We start from the raw sequence: 9,431 nt of genomic DNA on the forward strand, positions 1-9,431 counted from the left end.
ATGAACAACCAGTCGGATTGCTATTAAGTCAGTAAGTAAAAATCACATTTGCATTGAAGGAGAGACCCAAACCATTTAAAGATCACAAAATCTTTCAATTATCTAGAAGTGCCCTAGCAACCACATAGCAACACCTTCAAGGAAGCAACTTTTGCACTGCAATAAGCCCTTACGTTTTCTTCAGAAATTCGTGATCGCTTTATATCGCTAATTTATTTGAGTTATCAGTCCAAATGTTCTAAACATGACTGACCCAGTATGAGGGAAAAGCGACATAAAATCCTGATAAACAAGTGAGTGAAAACAAACTGATAGAGGTGGACATCAAAAAGGCTGTCTGGAGAGAGGTCATGGGGGTTAGATAGGGAGACGGAAGAAGAATAAGGGAAAATGGGGCACAAAAAGAATGACACAGCCAACTTCTTTGAAGGTGGAAGTCGAGATGACACGGGGCAGAAGAGACAGTGTAAAGTTTTAATGACAGAGAAACGAGTGGAAGAGAAGGAGAGGCCGGGTTAGAGAAAGAGAAAGAGAGAGATGAAAGATATAAGGGTCATTGAGACACAGCAATAAGGCTTACTGAACTGAATAAATTACAGTGAAAGAGTAGTTAATGAGAAAGGAAGAAGAGGAGGGAAAAAAAGCAGGAGATTGCACAGGTAGGACATGAACAGCTTGAGAGTGTTTGTAAGCCTGCAGTGCCCTCTATAGGAAACAAGACAAACGCATTACGAAAAGCAGTTGGGTGCATCTCTGTCAAAAAATATTTTTTTAAATAAATAATCAAATGACAAAAGAGCAAAAGATCTAAGCCTTTTTTCTTTACAGGACGGCTGTTTTTAATGAAGAGTTAAAAGGAAAACAATCCCCGATAGATTTCACCACCCTGCGGTTTCATTTCACACAGATTCCAAAGCGACGTGAGCAGCGACTGATTTTGAAATAAAAGCTTTTGGGCTCCACACAAAAGGCTTTTTGGAATCAAGACCGAACAATGCAAAACTAATTACACAACGTGCAATAATGGAAAAGAGCGTTTATTTGAACGCATGTATTTTTGTGCAGCTTATATCAGCTCGTTTAGCAGATGAAAGGAGTAAAAAAAAAAAAAAGATGTCTCGGCTGGTATACAACTTAGTTAAGCTCTAGATCACTTCACTCAGTTTGTCTTTTAAATGTCGGACAAATTAAACACGGAGTTTATCAAAATCTCTAATCCAGCCTGAGGGCCTGTCGGCGCGCGTATGTGCATCGGTTCGGAATGGCGGCTGGCCTCGGGCAAGAAAATGCCAAAACATGAGTGGCTGAATTTGAAAATAAAAGGGTTGTCATTCAACAGCGAGAAAGAGAAATGAAGTGTGCGTATGTGCGTGTGCTTGTACCCCAGTCAATTACTGCATCCTTGAGAGAAGGACAAGGTTTTAACTGGTGACACGAGGAAGTCAAACCAGAGTTGCATAAACACACACACACACACACACACACACACACACACACATAAACACATTCACAGCAGTCTTATTTAGAAGCTCAGCTGTTATTGCCAGTGGCAACAGAATCATATATTGATTTCCACCCAGAGGAATTGCGACGGCGATACGGGGAGAAAAAGAAATGCGAGAGAGAGAGAAACTTTTGATTGGCATGCAATGGATAAAGTGAACTACTTATAATGCAGTGCCAGTAGACAAGAGGAAGTCTACTGGACTTAACCAGCATAGACAGTAAAAAAAGAGAGAGAGATGGAGTGCTACGAGTGCTCTGTAAGGGTGTGCGTCTGAGGTGGAGGTAATCTGTGATCTTTCGTTTCCGCCCTCCCTGATCTACCATTGCTAAATCCGGATGACCAGATGGCCCTCACGCTCTCTTTCATCCAAACGCATGAGCGACAAGGAGAGAGAGCAGTGCTGAGGCTAGAAAGGAGGGAGGGAGTGATGAAAGACTTGTTTTACTTGAGGACAGGGAGAGAAACTGCTAAGTGAGCAGAGATACTTTTTAGCAAAAAAGCAAGAAAGAAAAAAATATCGAACTGAGGGTGAACTGACTCTGTCTGCACAGCCTTCTCAGTTTCCAGTGGTGATTTCACTCCGCCTTTACTCGGAAATGGTCGATACGAGTAAAACAAAAGAAAAATGGATAAGGAATGTTTGGTAACACTTTACAAAAACAGTACATGAATAATCATGTACTAATACCTGAATTAATAGTTACTTTAATAGATTAGTGAAGATATGAACTAATCATGAACCAATGAAGAGCTATCCTTAACTACGACAGGAGGAGTCATATGGATTCATACATGAATAACAGCAGCCTTAAGTACATGTTAGTACATGTTTGATAATTAATGCATTTATAGTGTTACAAAATGTTTCAAGTTTGGGAACTGCTTCTGACAAGATCAAAACGGGGTGTCTGTAGACACTGACAGTGGATTTTGTACCTCTAATTGAGATGAATGTAGATCCGTCGGTAACACTTTATATTGATGGTCCCTTCTGAACATTCTGTTGACTATAAGTAACTTTGCAACTATGTCAACTAACTCTCATTAGAGCATAAGTAGACTGTTTGCGTTATATCTGCTGACACTTTATTTTGATCGTCCTCCAACAGACATTCTACTGACTAAAAGTTACTTTGCAACTACATGTCAACTTATCCACACCCTAACCTTACCTGTCTACTAATACTCTACCAACACTCCAATTAGAGTTAGTAGACATGTAGGTGCAAATAATCAAAAGAAATGTGTTAAAGGGACCATCAAAATAAAGTGAAACCGATCCGTCTAGTGTGGCTGTGGATTACGTGATTCAAAACCCTGGATCAAGCTGCTTTTGCTGTTTTGGTGATGGTAATAGCCATTCTGCTGGTTGAGCAAGAGGACACTAGCAGTCTAGCACACTAGGGTGCAAAGCATTACATTTTCTAGTGAGCTGTTGTGGTTTTTGCTGCAGGGATTCCAGAATCAATAGTTCTCAGTGTCTCTACTACACTCATCTTGTCTCTCTCCATGTTGCTTTCTTCAACTGAATATTTAAAAAAATAGTTGAAGCAGTCAGATCTTAAATAATCAGAATTTCCTTGATCTTCAGAGATAAAAGTGTTGAATGTACTGTGAAAACATATTTTACAGCAAGTTTCAGAGCTCAAAACATTCTCTCCAGTCCTAAAACACTATTGAGACTGTATACAGGCTGAAATGCACTACATTACTTCTGCACAGATGTTTGCCCTAATTTGTTGGTTGCAAAAAAAAATACAAAAAAAAACGGCTAAACATTGCTGAGTCCGTCTTTAGTCGTTTCAGTCTTTGTTGATCCTGGAAAAACATTCCAATCAACCAATCAGATTTGAGGACAAGTTTACAGTTTATGTCAAGTTTAGGCTTACAGCATTAGGTGCTTCTACATCAGTGTTATTCACCTATCATTTCCCTCTGCTTTTAGTGATAACTTATGGGTAGGGTTAGGTTTAGGTTTATTTTAACAAAATATGTTGACCCAGGAACATGTCTTTTTTGTTGTTGTTGTATTTCATTTTATTATCTTATTTCTATTATTAGTGTATGTTTTTTTGTTTTTTTTTGTAAATGTACACATGTATTTCTCTTCTGTAAAGCACTTTGTAAACACTGTTTTTAAAAAGGTGCTATAAATAGAGCTTTACTACTGTGACCGGGAGGGGACATGTTCAGTTCACTTAGTTTTGTCATGGCCACAACATATAAACTTGTGGGAACGTGATAATATGTTGTTGCCACGCCCACGAGATATTAATTCGTGGGAACGTCATATTAAAGACCAATTTATACTTCTGCGTCGAGTGTACGCCGTAGTGTACGTCGTAGGCTACGCACGTAGGCGACGCCGTCGTGAGCATTTATACTTCTGCGAATGTCTGTGTTGCTCTGCAGTTACACCGCCGAAATGCTAGTTGGCGCGGGTGGGTTTTAATGTTCCAGTTCCACTGTGTTTACATTATCGCGGCTGTTTTGAGTTTAGGATTCTACGAGCAATGGCGACTGAAGGAGTCATACAGATGGCTGTATTTCCGCACTTCTTCAAGCAATCTCTCTGTCACTTGGTCTATTTCCATGGCTCTTCACTGATCTTCGGAATTTAAAAATGGCGGGCGGGCGGTGCAGAGTGCAGAAGATCATTCCGGAAATGGGTAGGAGGAAACGCGATGCTATCCAGCCGACCAATCACAGATCTTGCGGTCCGTGTCGCCGCGACGCGTAGTTACATTTTTGAGGAGGTGCGCGTCAGGGTACGGCGAAGGGTACGACGTATGGTACACGTCAATGCGTATGCTCTTGGGAACGTGATAATAAATCGTGGCCACAAGATCATTTTGTTGAGGTAACGACATCATTATGTCGTGGCCTCGAGATCATATGTTGAGGGAACGATATATTTGTCTCGTGGCCACGACTTCATATTTTGAGAGAACGACATTTATTTCTCGTAGCCACGAGTTATGTTGAGGGAACCACACCGGTCAATACTGTAGCCATATACAGCAGTCGGAAATGGAGATGACTGATGAAATAACATTTTACTTTAAATTAGGAATGTCATATAAAGATATAGTGTGGTATCTGGCATTAAGACATGGGTACGTATAGAGAAAGACACCTGAAGTGCATTCTTAAGTTGAATGGGCTTTTTCGTCGGAAATTTGCTGGCTTGAATTAAATACTCGGGTCACGAATATAGTTCCTTTTAAGGCAATAAACAAAAACAAATTATGAGAAACTTAAATGAACAAATAACAAAGCAAATCATGACCGGGGTAAAAGGAGGAGCCCGTATCGCGTGTGAAGATTCGGTTCCCACATGTTATAAAACTGGTAGCCACGAGAAACGGATGTCGTCCCCTCAACATAAGTCGTGGCCACGAGAAACGGATGTCGTTCGCTCAACATAGGATCTCGTGCCCACACAAGATATTATGACGTTCCCACGACTTAATATCACCCACGAGTTTATATGTTGTGGCCACGACAAAACTAAGTGAACCGAACATGTCCCCTCCCGGTCACTGTACTTCTACTTACTAACTAACGAATTAATTTGCTGCCTGGAGAAGTCAACGCTTGTTGGTCAAAGTTAGAGTCATGTCTGCAGATTTTGGACATCCAGAGTTAACAGATTTCACAGAAAATTGTGTATGGCACATGATTCCATCCAGTCAGATGATATCAAACAACTTAGAACACATTGTTTAATTTTGCCATGCGTCTCCTAGCAGCGAGGCACATGTTTTTGCATGGGTTTGTTGTGTTCTGTCTTTTATTGTATGATGCTCAGTTTTTCTCTGTGCATAACATAACAAACGCAAAATATTAAAGAGATGGACAACAATTAACATTTTATCAAAAACACCCTGATGTCTTTTCAAATCTGAGTTTCTTCTGTTGATTACATTTATACATATATTATATGTGTGTGTCTGTGTATGTGTGTGTAAAATTGTTAAAAAAAATTAATAATACTTTGATTATTTGTTATATTCATATACCACAATGTTTACATAGTACTCAAATAATATATTCTTATAATTCTTCTCATGATGGTATTTACCATATTGTCCAAACATGGAATTACTGCGGTACCATGTCCATAAAGCATACGATGGTCATTTAGAACTTGCAGAAAAGGTTAAAGATAATATATTTGTGTATTAAAGAGAGAGAACATGTTTTTGAGCATCATGATTGATCATCTTTCTGTCATTCAGTTAAAAACCATGTTTCCTCCGAAAAATCAGAAAGTTTTCCTGTCATCCGTGTCTGTGGAAAAGGATTATGGATGAAACAGAACAGGAATAGAGGAAGTGTGAAAGAGAGGAGAGAACGGAGGGGCTGCCAAAAAGGCCATGTCCCAGCTATACCAACCCGCCTCAGGCATTACTCATTAGCCTAGCACCAAGCTAAGTCCAGTGACAGTGATGACCTGCGGGGGGATCAAATCAGAGAGCAGATTCACCACAACTCCGAATTTCATCATGATCTTCTACTGAATTCCAGCTGAGAGTCTTAAGTTAGCCATGAATAATGACAACCTTGGGCCGTCCTGAGTTTAAAATGAGTCAGCATGATCCAGGTCGTTGAAGTGGAAACCTTTCAAAAACAAGACAAAATCTCAACCTCCAACATGCCACATAAATTGCATATCTCAAAGATGAAATGCTAAACTCAGAAGACTAAATGAGGCACAAAAAAAAGTCGATCTCAAGTAATCAAGAGATCAAATGATGACTGAATTAAGTTGTATAATATCCCCTTTTTGGCACCAATTAAATTCCTTGTAAATTCATGGCTTTTTAGAACAGCGTGAACCTGTACTGCTCTCAATGGGCTCCATTCACTGACAAATGTGTTGAAGTGTTCTTATGCACGCAGAGAAGATTCTCACAAAAAACAGGTGCATACCGAGAAGGTCTATAATACTATGGAGCCAACCGTTAACATTCCCATTCATCTCACAATCTCAAACACTTCACTAGTGACTATCCAGAGCTGTGACATGAAAGGCAGAAGAATGGGGGGGGGGGGAGTCTATTTCATGATTTTAAAAGCATTTTAAAACATTTGCTATATGAAGAGAAAAATGCTTTTTTTTGTCCTTTGAACAGTGTAGTTCCAATACCTACCAGTAGGGGCAAACTGGACCATGCTATGCTAACCAGTTGAACTTTGACCCTTTGGTTCATATTACACATAGCCACATACAATGCATGTGTTTGTATTCTCATTGATTATGATGAACCCACGTTAAATTTAAATGAGGCAGCAGCATAATGCATGCCAAAACTTATGTTAAGTTATATAAAATACATAAAAGAAATATAAAAGGGAAATATATGCAGTTCAAATGTTTGGGTCAGTAAGATTATTTTTAAAGGAATTCATAATTTTATTCAGCAAGGACACATTAGAAAAGTGACATTTATAATGTTACAAAACCGGGTGACTTCTATTTCAAATAAATGCTGGGGGTTTTTTTGTTTGTTTTTTTACTTTATATTTATCAAACTAGCCTGGGAAAAATGTATCACGTTTTCCCAAAATTTTAAGCATTACAAAGTTTTTTCAACAAAGATAATAATACATTTTTCTTGGGCATCAAATCTGCATATTAGAATGATTTCTAAAGAATCGTGTGACACTGAAGACTGGAGTAATGATGTTTTGCCATCACAGGAATATATTACATTTTAAAATATATTAAAATAGATAACAGTTATTTAAAATTACAATAATATATCACAATATTGCTATTTTTACTGTATTTTAATCAAATAAATGCAGCCTTGGTATATGCTTATGGAAGCATAAGGGACTTATTTAAAAATATATATTTTAGAAAAACTTATTGACACCAAACTTTTATCTTTGTTTTGAAATTCTATGATCAGAATTTGTATTGAAATTCTATGACAAAGTTTATCCTGAACTATACTTTTCTTTTCTAGTGTCATTTTCTTTCCTAATTCATACATTTATTATTCTCATGCCATCATCTTACTACAATAAATGATGCTTTAGATGACTAATGTTATAATTTACCATGCCCCTCACTGTTCTTACAAATCTGGCTCCATCTTGCATTTATGCTTCATTAAACCTCATAAGCTACAGGCGCAGTTGAATCCAAAGACGAGTTAGACCCTACCTGTGCAAGCATGCCAGATTGGTTCGTAAATCTTATGTTTGCTAATAAAACGTATAGATCGCTGCTGATCTGCGATATGTAAAATTGCCTTATTCTCGAAACACGAGCAGAATGGATATCTGTAAAAAATGCATGTACTTCATGTCCTATTGAACTGAATGTAACAATTTGCAGCAAATGGATTTATGAACGATTGATGCAGAAATCCGTTCAGCTCGTGTTTCATGAATAAAGCCCCATGTGTGTGCCCAAGGGACCTATGGGAAGATCAGATCAACCTAAAACTGGGTTTTATCAACATTTAGCACCACCTGCTCCCATATGTCGATATTTTGTGTCATCATCACCGAAAGCCACAGAATGTTAGGAAGAGCAACAGGGGCATTTGATATTATAATGGCGATCATATTTCACATCCTCTACAATTACAGTCTTATAGATTACAAAACCACTACATCTACTACAGCAAAGCTTCTTCTTTAAAGGGATACTTCACCGATTAGGCATTAAGCTTTGTATCAGTAGAAACCCGGTAGTATTTTCGAATGACCGTGCTTCCCTCTCTCATGTCCCCCTGAGACGAGAGATTTCTGTATTGTGTGTCTTCACCGATGACGCAAAAATCGTCATTTTGCGTTATCTGAGGATTTTTTGGTCAGAGGCTAGAGACTACAGCCAGTAGTAGGAGCCGCATGTTTTCAATCCACCCATAGGGGGTGGTATCTCATGATAAAACAGCATCTTTTCAGTGTAGAGTTAACTAGTAGCCTAGTTGTAACATTTCTTCCGATACTGCCCTCTGTAACCGGTAGGCGTGGCTTGGGAGTGGCCTCGTAGGGCAGCGAAGCAAGTGCATTCTGGGAGTTGTTGTCTTTCATCCACATGAGCCATAAATACATTTTCTGCCTTTTCTCAGTCAAGAAGGCACCAACTTCTAAAATAATTTCACATTTCTATTTCATAAATGACCCAATTTAAATACACATTAATCTTTCCAGCGGTGAAATATCCCTTTAATGGCCTGCTGTCCATAACAAAAGCAAAAATAAGAATAACAAATCTACAAAGTTGCATAATAGAGATGGTGGAAAATATGCCACAGGATCCTCATATGTGACCCTGGATCACAAAACCAGTCTTATGTAGCATGAGTATATTTGTGGCAATAGCCAACAAAACATTGTATGGGGCAAAATTATAGATTTTTCTTTTATGCCAAAAATCATTAGGATATTAAGTAAAGATCATGTTCCATGAAAATATTTTGTAAATTTCTCACCTTAAATATATAAAACATTTATTTTTGTGAATGGATGCAGCACTATCGCTAATAGAAATGGCCAACTTTAAAGGCGATTTTCTCAATATTTTGATTTTCCTGTACCCTCAGATTCCAGATTTTCAAATAGTTGTATCTCGGCCTAATATTGTCCTATCCTAACAAACCATGCATCAATGGAAAGATTATGCATTCAGCTTTCAGATGATGTATAAATCTCAATTAAAAAAATTAACCATAAGACTGGTTTTGTGGTCCAGGGTCACATATGTGCAAGATTAAGCCTGGATTTTGTCTCTAATTTGACACGTAAACTGGTCTTTAAAAAGAATGGGCTTTTAGCAGATATATTAATATCCAAAATTATTAAAATAAGCAGAAATGTTAAATGAAATGTACTGGACACATGTGGCAATTTAATCAATACACATATTATGAAACGTTGGTTTACTAGGAATTTGCTAAAA

This window comes from Leuciscus leuciscus (assembly GCF_965113295.1).
Source record: "Leuciscus leuciscus genome assembly, chromosome: 3".
Taxonomy (NCBI): domain Eukaryota; kingdom Metazoa; phylum Chordata; class Actinopteri; order Cypriniformes; family Leuciscidae; genus Leuciscus; species Leuciscus leuciscus.